This window comes from Schistocerca serialis, chromosome 1 (genome assembly GCF_023864345.2).
Source record: "Schistocerca serialis cubense isolate TAMUIC-IGC-003099 chromosome 1, iqSchSeri2.2, whole genome shotgun sequence".
In the NCBI taxonomy this organism is placed as follows: domain Eukaryota; kingdom Metazoa; phylum Arthropoda; class Insecta; order Orthoptera; family Acrididae; genus Schistocerca; species Schistocerca serialis.
This window is the reverse complement of record NC_064638.1, coordinates 715,068,660-715,083,097: the sequence shown is the minus strand read 5'-3', so window position 1 is coordinate 715,083,097 and position 14,438 is coordinate 715,068,660. Positions and strand designations below refer to the sequence as shown.

At 40.9% G+C, this 14,438-nt stretch overlaps 1 protein-coding gene across 1 annotated transcript in view; it reads right to left on the bottom strand.

Annotated features, from left to right (window-relative positions):
* Window positions 1–14,438, bottom strand: part of LOC126426960 (uncharacterized) — a 1,049,247-nt gene that overhangs the window by 729,566 nt on the left and 305,243 nt on the right. The gene's annotated exons all lie outside the window — the stretch shown is intronic.

Below are 14,438 nucleotides of genomic sequence, written 5' to 3'. Positions count from 1 at the left end.
ATCCATCGCCCATGGTCTCTGGCCTGCTGAAGAGATGGCAGTCCTGGGTCCAAGGATAAACCATGAAAATCCACTACATTACGCTACACACACACACACTCACACACACACAGACACACTCACACTCAAACTCATATTCACACAATCATTCGGACACAACTCATGCACACATGATCGCCGTTTCCGGACGCTGTGTCTAGTCTCTGAGAATCAGATCCAACAAGAAGTGGTGGAAGACTGACTGCAAGTTGAGGGGAGTGGTAGGAAGGGGGAAGCAGTAGGAGTGAGGGGAGTAGGGAAGCGGCGCACGTACTCAGATGCACCCAGCCAATGATGATGCATGACAACTCAGTAAACAAACAATTTCATCTACAAAGACAAAAATAAGATTATTCTAGTGTTTTTTTTCGAATTTCCCTTGATATTTCCCTGATTTCCTTGACGTGTTTAAAATTTCCTCATATTCCCTGACTTCCAGAACCTGTGGCAACCCTGGTTTCGATGCTTGAACTCCATTTTCAAGTGCTGTACGGAAGTAACAGGTACTACTTCTGCTGCAGTTTTTCGCCTGCAGTAACACGGCCATATAATTGTTGGATGTAACGAGAAAACTGTCTGGGGCGTGAAAAATAAGAGGAATGGAAGAAAAAAGAGAAGCAAAGTACTATGATATATTATTTGCGTTTAACTACGTAACATTCGTCTTCTCGACTGGTGAAAAACTAACATATTTGCACTTACATTTTGGACGGTATAACATGTTTGTGACATACTCTACGACTTGAAGGACGCATACCCAACGTATATTACAGCGATGTGATCAAGTATAGAATTTCCTATTTCCATTTACACAGATTGGTGAAATAAAGAAACAAATTTTAAAAAATACTTTGAGGAGTGACATTTAACAAATTTACTTTTACGTTCTTACATACTCAGTACGGGTCTGATGGTTCAAATGGCTCTGAGCACTATTGGACTCAACATTTGAGGTCATCAGTCGCCTAGAACTTAGAACTAATTAAACCTCACTAACCTAAGGACATCACACACATCCATGCCCGAGGCAGGATTCGAACCTGCGACCGTAGCGGTCGCTCGGTTCCAGACTGTAGCGCCCAGAACCGCACGGCCACTCTGGCCAGTACGGGTCTGACATGCTTATTAAGCATACCTATACTTGAGTATTGCTCATCAGTGTGGGATCCGTACCAGGTCGGGTTGACGGAGGAGATAGAAAAGATCCAAAGAAGAGCGGCGCGTTTCGTCACCGGGTTATTTGGTAACCGTGATAGCGTTACGGAGATGTTTAATAAACTCAAGTGGCAGACTCTGCAAGAGAGGCGCTCTGCATCGCGGTGTAGCTTGCTGTCCAGGTTTCGAGAGGGTGCGTTTCTGGATGAGGTATCGAATACATTGCTTCCCCCTACTTATACCTCCCGAGGAGATCACGAATGTAAAATTAGAGAGATTAGAGCGCGCACGGAGGCTTTCAGACAGTCGTTCTTCCCGCGAACCATACGCGACTGGAACAGGAAAGGGAGGTAATGACAGTGGCACGTAAAGTGCCCTCCGCCACACACCGTTGGGTGGCTTGCGGAGTATCAATGTAGATGTAGATGTAGATGTAGAAGATAATACGGCACGTTCAGAAAATTTGAACAACTTATTACCGACGTGAGCCCTTAAAGTATACTGCATAATATGGAATTCTGCGCTATGAGAATACAAAATCAGTGACACGGCATGCCCACGTAGGCGTACGCATTCTTTGTGAGGACGGCTTAATGAAGACATTGTGACCTTGTCACATGTACAGCCTGCTCTACATGCACCTGTCGCAATTATGACTCCAAACAACCCGTTTTATGCGTACATTTTGCAGTTCATCACAACATGAAGGTATTGGATTGAAGCTGAGGACTGTTCTCATCACGAGTGACTGCCAGCTTATGTTCAGATGCTGGAAGCAGTTACCATTCTTTTGCCATTCATGAAATGCTTGCGTCAGAGGCGCGGCGACTTCCAAGCGTAAGCACATACATATCCTTCACGACTTCTGGCTTATACATAAAATGCAATGGTCTATAGGGATTACATGCATTAATACAATTTTTTAGATGTAACAGATGATTTCCATTATCGTGAGCGAATCTTTTTAGAACAAAAAAAATAAATGCGTACATGCCTCACTCAATCTCTGTAGTAATAACATCACTTTACGCACTATATTGTTGCTTGTGGTAGCTACACGAAGTATCGATTGCGCTACAGCTATACCGAATTCACAGATGTATTTTGTACATTTCAGGTGTTTTGCTACATTCGGAAAAAAAGTGTGTTTCGTGTATGTGTCTCCGGGATTGTAACTATCTTTTTGCTCATGTGCCACTGAAATTTTTTTACGTGTAATTTTGTAGGATATATGTAGTTACGGCAACCATTCTAATACGGACATGGTTAAATATTAAAGGTACTAATGTTCTCAGACATCACGCTACTGTAGCCTGTGGATGTAACTGCAGGGACGAAAGCATTAGGTTTATTTCACGTTTACACAGCAGTCCAAACTTCGTGTTAGTTCTGGAACAGAGGATTAATTTGGCGTTTCATGGTACATTTATTTAACCGTACGAAAAAGGCGTCGCAGACGACAATTTTTTAGACTAGATATTATGGGCTTAAGCAACCTAGGGTGGTAATTTTTCGTAGCGCGACATGAAACGACATGGCTGCTTTTTATGGTTAGTAAAACGGCAGTTCCACGGCACGTAAAGATGTCGCTCCGCGCCAGGCGCTGCTTTTACGACACACTGTTTCAAGCACCAGGTTACGACTCCGGGCTGTTTGCGATGTTCTCCAAGCACAGCTGTGTTTGTGATCTTCAAAACACAAAGACTGCTGAAGAAGCTCCTCGGACTTGGCTGTAGTTCACCGAAACTAAGCAGTAACTGCTCACAAATAAATCCGGTGTATGAAAGTGCAGCGCTCTAAAATTAAAGTTACAACAATTGTTTACGCACCAGGGCCATACCGCGGATGTTATTTGTCAGTCTCTCTATTTGCCTCTTCTGTCTGCCAGTAAACGAAAGAAGGAACACAAGACCTCATGTTAACTGCTGTACTTCAGCTTGTTTTCAGACTGTGTAACGGACAATACACAAAGTTGTCGAACTTTACTTTTTATTTCCTAGACAATATTAGGAAACGGAACTGTAGGATAACCGCATAACGGGCTTGCTTCTCTCGTTTCGGGTTTTGGAACGAGCGTCCCACATTAAAAGTAATAGTAAACAGATTTCGGATGTGAAATTCTAGAGATTGAGTAACGTGGACCCACACCACTGTCAGCAGAGGTTCGTCAAGATGCTAAACGGAATTTTCGGTTGGAGGCAGGAGCACTTCCCTTTAGAAGGGGACCATCGGAGACATCTTATTGACGTCTACTGTTTTCAGGCGTGGATGTCGCTTAGTGGTTTGCGATTGTCGTAAGGAAATTGTATCACAAATCGCGTTACTATCGCGACCCAATTCGACGAAGCCATCCAGCGTATCTGTTCCTCGGCCGCTAACACGCCTATTACGGATCCTCTGTTACTGACCTCACCCAATGGACTAATACATAACGTCTGGAAGCTGTTTATATGCTGACCTGAGCCCAGCGTCGTGGTTTCGGATACCACTGGGCGTAAAACACGATGTCATCTGATTCATGCGGTCAGATATTATGCCGTTATACGCCAACGGCGCTGTTACAGAAAGAATACGTTCCCCTAAATATTCTATCAGGATAGTAACAGAGCCTATTCAATCGTCGATGAGAATTTCCGTAAACAGCTGAAACAACTTTTCCTTGTCTTATCCATGAAGGACAATAAGATGTAAGAAGGAGCACTCGGAGCACAAGGCGGAATGAGGATCGGCGCTTTCCCGTGTCAAGGAGCTACCAGCGAGTAGTAGTAAGTGCAACACCAACCTCTGCTGCTCCACTATGGCAGTAACATTTGTCTAGTTTTTTGATCGTTAGTGACTTAAGTTTTCGTTGTGTGACTTTTTGCTCCAGTCTTGTAACTTCTGATGGTTTTGTAACCAAGACGCACATGTTTACATTACAACTATTGTTAGTACTTGCTTAATGTGCATTAAAGTGTATTTAGTACCGTGTCGTTGAGTATCAGTTTACGAATCTTTCTCGAGTGACCTTACCTCCATAACCTAAACTGCGCCCCTGGAGCTGAACAGTGAAGTAACCATTCTGCCCCACAATCAAACATTACGAATCACTACTTGTTGACACATAGCTAATAGGGATTCCGAAAATATCGCTGTTGTGAAACACAGTCAGCTCTTTATTCTAACAAAGTAGTGAGTTCTATTGACAGGGAACGTCAAATTGAGTCTGTATTTCCGGAAGGTTTCTGACACCGTTCTTCACAAGCGACTTCTAAATAAATTGCTTGGCTATGGAGTATTTTCTCAATCGTGTGACTGGATTCGTGATTTTTGTGAGAAAGGACACAGTTCATAACAACTGGCGGAAAATCATCGAGTAGACCAGAAGTAATATATGGCGTTCCCCGAAAAAGTATTATAAGCCCTATGTTGTTCCTGATTTATACAAATGATTTAGGAGGCAATCTGAGCAGTCCTCTCACACTGTTTGCAGATGATACTATCATTTACCGTCAAGTAAGCCATGAGAGGATCAAAACGAATTGCAAACTGATTTAGACAATATATCTGTATGGTGCAAAACGTGGTAATGGATTATACATCACGACAAGTGTGAAGTCATCCCCATGAGGATTAAAAAGAATCCGCTAAATTTCACTTACACGTAAATCACACAAATCTAAAGGTTGGAAACTCAACTAAATACTTAGAGATTACAATTACGAATAACAAACTGGAACGATCACACAGATGATGCTGTGGGGGAAAGGAAACCAAAGAAGGCGATTTATTGGAAGAGCACATACAAAATGTAACAAGTTTGCGAGACTGCTTTCAGTACGGCTGGAGTACTGCTCGGATCCGCATCGGATGGAATTGACGGATGACATCGGAAAAGTTGTAAGAAGAGCAGCTCGTTTTGCATTGTCGCGAATCAAGGGGGGAAAGTGTCACGGATATGATACAAGGATTGTGGTGGCAATCATTGAAACAAAGGCATTTCTCGCTGTGGCAGCGCCTTCTCATGAAATTTTCATCGCGAACTTTCTCCTCAGGATGTGAAATTTTTTTTTGTTGGTGACCACCTATACAGGGTTATTAACGAAGATATAAAAATATTTTAATATGTTATTCTACAAGTAAAACTAAAGAAAACAGTTCATGTAAACATAGGTTCGAAAATGTTCAGTTACGGAGTTACGGCTAACAAACGATTTTTCCTGAAACTTCTAAACTTCGCTAATATGAACCCATTGCAAACCTGTACGAGGTTAAAGGGAAGCACGATTTCTATTTATTTTGTTGTTACTGATCTGGTGAATATTATAAAAAATATCCCAGAGTGCATCTGCAGTAGTTTTCCATAACATCCAGAGAAGCTAAGACGTAATTTCGTAAAATTTTGAATTTATTAACCACTTTGCCTAATTTGTTTTCTAAATTGCAGACAACTGCACATAGTTTTCAACAGAAGTTGTAGAAAATTTAATTTTGGAAAAATGATAGTAATACCGTTAACTGAAACTGTATTAGTGTGTCAGATCTTTTATTAATACCATGTTGTTGTTGTTGTTGTTGTTGTTGCTGTTGCTGTTGTCTTCAGTCCTGAGACTGGTTTGATGCAGCTCTCCATGCTACTCTATCCTGTACAAGCTTCTTCATCTCCCAGTACTTACTGCAACCTACATCCTCCTGAATCTGCTTAGTGTATTCATCTCTTTGTCTCCCTCTACGATTTTTACCCTCCACGCTGCCCTCCAATACTAAATTGGTGATACCTTGATGCCTCAGAACATGTCCTACCAACCGGTCCCTTCTTCTTGTCAAGTTGTGCCACAAACTCCTCTTCTCCCCAATTCTATTCAATACCTCCTCATTAGTTATGTGATCTACCCATCTAATCTTCAGCATTCTTCTGTAGCACCACATTTCGAAAGCTTCTATTCTCTTCTTGTCTAAACTATTTATCATCCATGTCTCACTTCCATACATGGCTAGATTCCATACAAATACTTTCAGAAACGACTTCCTGACAAATAAATACTCGATGTTAACAAATTTCTCTTCTTCAGAAACGCTTTCCTTGCCATTGCCAGTCTACATTTTATATCCTCTCTACTTCGACCATCATCAGTTATTTTGCTCCCCAAATAGCAAAACTCCTTTACTACTTTAAGTGTCTCATTTCCTAATCTAATTCCCTCGCATCACCCGACTTAATTCGACTACATTCCATTATCCTCGTTTTGCTTTTGTTGATGTTCATCTTATATCCTGCTTTCAAGACACTGTCCATTCCGTTCAACTGCTCTTCCAAGTGCTTTGCTGTCTCTGGCAGAATTAGAGACAGCAATTAATACCATAGCACATGTAAACTCATGTTAAACCGGAAAAAACAAAGCTCAACGTTAAGGAAGTTGTACAGTGTAAATACATTCACAATAATTGTTCAAAATGTCTCCACCGAGTTCAACGCATTTAGGTGCACGTGTATGAACAGATTTTGTTGCTCGTTTTAGTTCCACAGCGTTGTTCTGAACTTCGTCTATTGCATTCATAATGCAAGCAAGTAATGCCTCAAGTGTATTGACTTTGTCATCATAAACTATGTCTTTCATTCATCCCCATACACAACATACAAAAAAATCCATTGGTGTTAAATCGGGCGACCTGGGTGGCCACAGACGCGTAGCACCACGACCAATCGATTTCTGGGGAAAATCGTTCATTTAAATGTGTAGTAACGGTGTTGGTGAAATGTGGAGGCGCGCCGTCATGTTGAAAATATATTTGCAATCGCGTAGCAAGTGGAGCATCTCCGAGCAAGTGGGGCATTTCTTCTTGAAGGAATTGTACGTCCCGCCAGTTAGTCGTCATGGGAAAATTAATGGTCCAATAAAGTGTGTGTGTTGACTATACCACACCACACGTTTATGCTAAATCGCTGCTGGAAATGGCGTTGCACTGTTGCATGTGGATTTGCTTCTGACCATACGTGCTCGTTATGTAAATTGTTTATACCATCTCGAGTAAACTGTGCCTCATCAGTAAATAAAATGTATTTGTATTTAACCAGTTTCACAACTCCAAACGAAGGGCAGGATCTCCCGGATGTAAATGACACATTATTTGTTTATGGTAAGGATAGAGATTATCTTACTTCAGTGTACGCCATAACTTAGACTGTGAAATGCCTAATCGTTGCGAGATACGTCGTGTACTGGTGCCCGGGCCACATTGAACATCATCCATAATATCCTCATCATCGTCTTCACGTATTGAGCGCTCGTACTGATTATGAACGCTAGGTAGAGAACCTGTCTCCCGTAACATTCGAAATACTCCACTAATGGTTCGTGCATTCGGGATCCTGAGAGTTGGATAACGTACACGATATTCGATAACTACAGCCGTAGCATTACCATTACATTTGCCGTAAATAAACACCATATCGGCTTATCCTCTGTCGTAAATTTGAAAGGCATCCCTATTTCATAAATAATTTACAAACTACAACATTTACTATTTGGTTTCACTTAAATACCCTGTTGTTATGCGTTTTCACTGAACATTACAGAAAACTAACTCGTTTCAAGGTTAGGAAACGACTGAAACAATTCACTAACGGTTGCCAACAATGACATAAACGTTTCTACATTCTTAATAGAAAGTGAACAAATTTACTTGTATATTAATCTTTGCTTCTCTGGATGTTCTGGAAAACTACTGCAGATACACATCTGGGACACATTTTATTACATTCACCAGACTAATAACAACAAAATAAATGGAAAACATGCTTTACTTTAACCTCGTACAGTTTTACGATTGCTTCGTATTAGAGATGTTGCCAAGTTTCAGGCAAAATCTTTTATTAGCCGTAACTCAGTAACTAAACATTGGCGGACTTATGTTTATATGAACTTCTTTCTTTAGTTTTACTTCTAGAATAACATGTTAAAATATTTGCATATCTTCGTTAATCGCCCTGTATACGGATCATCATCATAAAATAAGAGAAATCAAAGCTCGCAAGGGAAGATTTAAGTGTTCGTTTTTCCCGCGGGCTGTTCGGTAGTGGAACGGTAGAGAAGAAGCCGGTAAAGTTGTTTGGATGAATCCTTTGCCAGACACTTACCTGTGAACTGCAGAGTGGTGATGTAGATGTATTTATGACCAATCTGGGTATCTGAAGGTTTCAAACCAATTAGATGTTCCTCAGACAATTCTGCAAATGTATGTCCAAGAATGTACGGAAAACCTTCACTACACTACTGATAAACTGGCTGAAAATTTTAAAAACTTATTACGGAAGAACGGCAACCTCTGCTCTTCAAATACTTAAAAAATAAGGAGGATCGGTTATTCAGTCTAACAATGAAAGACTCGTGAAGCTTACCTTATCAGTTGGATCGAAGAAACGCCATTAATGAAAGATTTAAAACTGAAATCGCAGGTGAAGACTGTGTCAACGATTCCTTAAGAGACATCCTACTTCATCAGTTTGTAAACCCGAAGCAACATCTGATGAGGGAGCCATGGGCTTTAATACGGTATAGTTAGTTTTCTTTTTTTCTTTTTTTTGTTTTGTTTCGTTGCTAACGTATTTACCTGACAAGCACAAGTCAACAGCTTCCCAAATAATAATCACGATGAAACAAATGTTTCAGTGAACCCTAAAAACCAATCAAAGACCACAGCTTGCTAAGGAAGACGTCAATTCCGACCGTTAACATCGGCAGAAAGCGGCAAAACTGTAATTGCCCTATTTGTACGTCGACGAGAGGAAGTTAGATGTCGCCGACGTCTATTTTTCCTGGAAAGTGTGAACAAAAAGAATTTTGAGTTATGATTGCTACCAGGAGGTTGGACATGTCTACAGAACTGGATGGGTGAGTGCAGAGTCATTTTTTGTATGGGTTACGAAATTTGTGGAATTTCCTATAGTAGCAACACTTCCCAGTTCTTCTTAGTGGTGCTGCGACTGTATGGTTTAGCTCGTGAGTCACGAATTATAAATTGGAATCCAGTTGAAAGTCCCTATTCACAGTGCCTCCGAATGCGTGGGTGGCTTTCTAAGAGCCGAGTACGCTAAAGTCTGGGGGCAAACTAACGCTTTTTGTCGCAAAGTTTAAAACGCATGCATGCAGGAATTTGAGATGTAAAATAATGTTCACAACTCACAGTATTTTTACGATGTAACAAAACTGCGTTTATTCACTTTTCTTCAACTTTTTATCATCTATCACAGCTTTATTACCTGCTTATTACTGAATATGTCGGAGCAAGAGCTTAAACCAGACAGTAGCAGCGTCTCACGTTATGTATCGCGTAAACTTCTGAAAAACCTCTGAAAATAAATCAATGTTCGTTTAGCGCAATTTTGATGTTGAAATTCCACAATTGTGAACCAGTCAGACTTACAAGTTCAGGCCACTCGCAAACAACCGAGGTAAAGTTTCAGAGTTCAGACTAGGTCGCCTAATGTGAAATATCCCAAGTTCACAAGCTCAAAATATTTCAGAGTATTTGCTAATGACAAACGCGAATATCACAAGCCGCGATTCAACTCTTAGAAAAATTTAAACACACTCGAGGCGCCCATACGTACTGCACTCTCCCAACCAAAAGACAACAGCCGATCGACTGCGCCTGAAAGCATCGAATAACCGACTGACACCAAGCATGCTAAATGCCGGCCATTTAAGCTCTCGATCAGTTGTCAATCAATCTCACAAGCTTTCCACTTCCGGAACATACTTAAAACTACAAATTTTATAATATTTACATGTATCATAAAACAGATTTCACGTAAATTTCCTCTGATTTCCATCACTGTTCTTGTTTTTTTCTTAAGTAGTTTGTTCAATAATTATGATTTTGTTAAGGTAAACATGCTATTTTGCTGCTAGTAAATATAAACAATCAGGACAAAGTAAATACATATACCTCTATCTAAATTTACTCGGTATTGCTGACGCTACTGTCGATGTTTTATTTATTACTAGCTGTATAAAAGGCGTTGCCTGGGCATGTATTATTCCGACTCGGTCAGTCCATTCCACCCCCCACCCCCCCATTTCCCCACCCATCTCTCCCCCCCTCTCAGTCCACCCACCTCTACCCTACACACACTGTCCGTCTGCTATTCCCGACTCTCTCTATCTCCTCCTCCCCCTCCACGATCATTTCGTTATGCCCTCTCTGTCTCCCCTTCACCCCGTCTTTCTCCTCCCCCCCACCCCCCGTCAGACCATCTCCTCGGTCCATTTCCTCCACCCTGTCTCTCTGTCCATCTCCTTCTCCCCCGTATCTGTGTCGATGTCTCAATGTCCTCCTTCCCCCTCTATAGCTGTCCATTTCTTTCTCCCACCACTCTCTCTCCACGTTATTATCCCCAACCTAACAGGAGATTGCTGGTTCTTATTTCCACAGTATTTATTCCCAGATAGCAACCAACATGTGTACCAACCTTGGTTGAAATCGTTGCAAAGTTTTTTTTTTTTTTATACACAGCTTTGTCTGTATATGCCCATGTGACATATATTTAACATTTTTCACACATATTTGTACCCAAGTGCCACCTATATCTCTAGTGAATTTCGCCCTGCAGTTTTGTTTTCATGCAGTTCAATGTTCATGACTTTATACCTTCTGAACTAGGTGTCGTGCCAGAATGTGAGGTGATCCACATGAGTTCAAAAAGAAATCCGTTGGAATTCGATTACTCGATAAATAGTACAATTCTCAAGGCTGTCAATTCAACTAAGTACCTGGGTGTTAAAATTACTAACAACTTCAGTTGGAAAGACCACATAGATAATATTGTGGGGAAGGCGAGCCAAAGGTTGCGTTTCATTGGCAGGACACTTAGAAGATGCAACAAGTCCACTAAAGAGACAGCTTACACTACACTCGTTCGTCCTCTGTTAGAATATTGCTGCGCGGTGTGGGATCCTTACCAGGTGGGATTGACGGAGGCCATCGAAAGGGTGCAAAAAAGGGCAGCTCGTTTTGTATTATCACGTAATAGGGGAGAGAGTGTGGCAGATATGATACGCGAGTTGGGATAGAAGCCATTAAAGCACAGACGTTTTTCGTCGCGGCGAGATCTATTTACGAAATTTCAGTCACTAACTTTCTCCTCCGAATGCGAAAATATTTTGCTGAGCCCAACCTACATCGGTGGAAATCAGAGCTCGAACAGAAAGGTTTAGGTGTTCGTTTTTCCCGCGCGCTGTTCGGGAGTGGAATGGTAGAGAGATAGTATGATTGTGGTTCGATGAACCCTCTGCCAAGCACTTAAATGTGAATTGCAGAGTAATCATGTAGATGTAGATGTATATGTGAATATTGTCTGCAATGTGTGTTGCGAATACAGTTACGAGTTGAGATGTAATAAATTGAACGTCGTGCCTTATGCAGCAGTTTTATGCATGAACAGCAAAAATGTAGTAAACGATAAACTTTTCCCCTTTCATCGTTTGTACGGATCGTGAGCCAGAAAAGGTTTCATAAAGGTTTGAAATTACGTGTAAAGTTTGTTGCAAGTCACTAAGTGCTCTCATTCTCAAATACTACATGTGTGAATTGGGTCTCAGCATTAGTATGTGGTGGCCTACACTTCTGTTTCACACACGCCCCCAACCCTTTGACAGGTATGTGGTTCTTACGCCCACAGCGATTCTTTTCAAACAGAAAGTGATATGCGCACCAATATTGGTTGAATACAGTCCAATGGTTTAGGGGAAGTTGTGGAACTTACAAATATACATTTCCTATAATATGTATGGATTTTTGTGAAAATTCATGTTTTTACGCGTGGAATGCACATTCTGGGCTGTCATTTGAAATACGTATTGTTTATAAGAAATCTACTATGATATTCTGCAGTGCTCAATGACAAATAAGCGTTGGAACACAGTTTGAGAAAATCGTTTAACGCTTTAGTCACAAACTACTTTTTCAATCGAGTGTGCGTTTTTACCCACACACTCGTCTTCATTTTGTCTTTATAACAATGTTAGCGGCTTCTCAGTAACTAGTCGGATTCAGTTGTTATTAGAGTTTGTCTTATGGCGGTTACCCTCTGTACGTTTCTCGCCAACGGCGGGCCGCCTGGGTTATCCTGATCACGTATCCAGAGCATGCGTTCATCTGCTAGCCTCCTGCGGACTTGGTAATTCTCGTACTCACAGTGTCCGCTAATCACTGAGCCTCAAATGGGCCGCCACATTCGATGACACTGCTAGACTAGAGCGGCTCACTGACAAGGAGATCACACGGCATACCGAAATTTTTATAATTTTTCATATTTATGGCACTTGAAGTTCCAACTTAAATATTGATCTCCCAGAGTCCCTCCAAGAAACACTCAAAAATTCTGGAGAAAATCGCTAAGGTTTTCCAAGCGTCTTGAACACCCTTAAGTAGAACCTATTTTTTGACAGAGTGTGCAGCTCTGTGGTAAGATGGTCGCGTGCTATCTCCGGCTCCTGGGTTCAGTTCCTGGGCGATGCAAGCTATTAAACAGATGCGCATGTTTGACGAGCATTTCTGTGAAGCATAAAATACATAAAGATAGCAAAAAATCAGTAACGTTCTAGATTGGTAACCACTGGATCGACTCTCGTTTCAGACTTTTCCTTTTTCGGTTCAGTTCATGTACCTACCTCATTTCAATATAAAAGCCATTGAATATATGCTTAACACATCTAATAGTCATTTTTATAAAAAATACACGTCTTATTTGTAATTACATACTTAATATCGAAATCCAGTTTTCATTCCAATGTTCGAAACCAGTCACTAATAAAAATATTACTTACAACTCTGAAGAAAACTTTAATTAATAAATTGTAAATATAAATTCTTGATTAACAGTATTTCATAAAAAGTCTGTTAATCAATACTGTTTAAATTACAGGAATCATGGGGTGTATCCTCTCACCTCTGAACATATACTACGAACTTTGATGTTGGCGAGGGAGAGTCATGTTTCGTTGCTAAGTCTACCACCACGTTGCTCTCATAGACTTCTGCCACTTGTTTCTTTTAGTCTTCATTATAGGGATGAGCTTCAAAAAACGCTAAGAAGCAACCCAAAGAAAGTCATAACTCTCTTTCAGACTTCAACACTTTTTATATCAGCTTTTATCAAAAGCTTAACAATAAAAACTGCTACTAAAGGTTTTGAAGCTACGGGAACGCGGTGAACTAACCTACCTACATTCACCGACGCCAATTTGCTCCCAACAGACAACTGAAATCGGACCTGGTGGGACTTCAAATAAAGAAGTGATCATATTTGGAGCTCATCAACTGGAGTTTCCTTCGTCTAGCGCACCAATCAAAAAGACATGCCTACCAGTTTGGATGATAAAGCTGGGGAGATTTCAGCCCTCTGTAATGATGAGACGCCGGCTAAGAAAGTCCAATTTAATGTTCCAGTCCTCGGTGCTCTTGGATGACAACTGAGAACAGGTATTTACACTTCATGTTCCACCTAAAATTCTAACGTCTTTGTCAAAAGGTAATGAAAGCAGGGAAAGAACGTATCGGAAGAGAGGGGAACGCCTCCGCCTTAACTTATTCGCCATACAAAAAACAAGTTAACGCCACTGCTAAGGAAAAAGACAAAAAGAAATTTGCCAAACGAGAAAGAGCAATAATAAAATTATTTAAGAAACAGAATAAAATTACGAATGGGTCAATAAAGGGAAGATCCTGAAGACAAATGTAAAAAAGAGAGAGAGAGAGAACCAAAAACTGTCGACAATTATTCTTAGGATTGTCCTGATTGAAGTTCATATTGCGCTGGATTTTATTCTAAGTCAGTTGAAGGGTCCTCTTTTTCGTGTGCAAAAAAGGGGCACGCAATTCGAGTACAGGGATAGATAGCGAAGATAATGAGGCTGTCCTACTGTGTGATTTTTGTCAATAGGCTTAAAAAGAAAAAGGACACAATCAGCAAGAACTGTAGTTAAACCTTATAGGCACTTAAAACTACGTAAGTATAGACTAACCTGATTTTTCTTGCCCCATGCCCGGGGTAGAACGAGGTGAATTATGTACTTTTCCGTTTTACGAAAGGGAGAGAGAGAGAGAGAGAGAGAGAGAGAGAGAGAGGGGGGGGGGGGGAGAGAGAGAGAGAGAGAGAGAGAGAGAGAGAGAGAGAGAGAGAGAGAGAGAGACGAAGAAGAATTGTGTTTTGTGTTTCTTACGATATTGTACTTTTATGATCATTAAATTATAATTCGTTCATA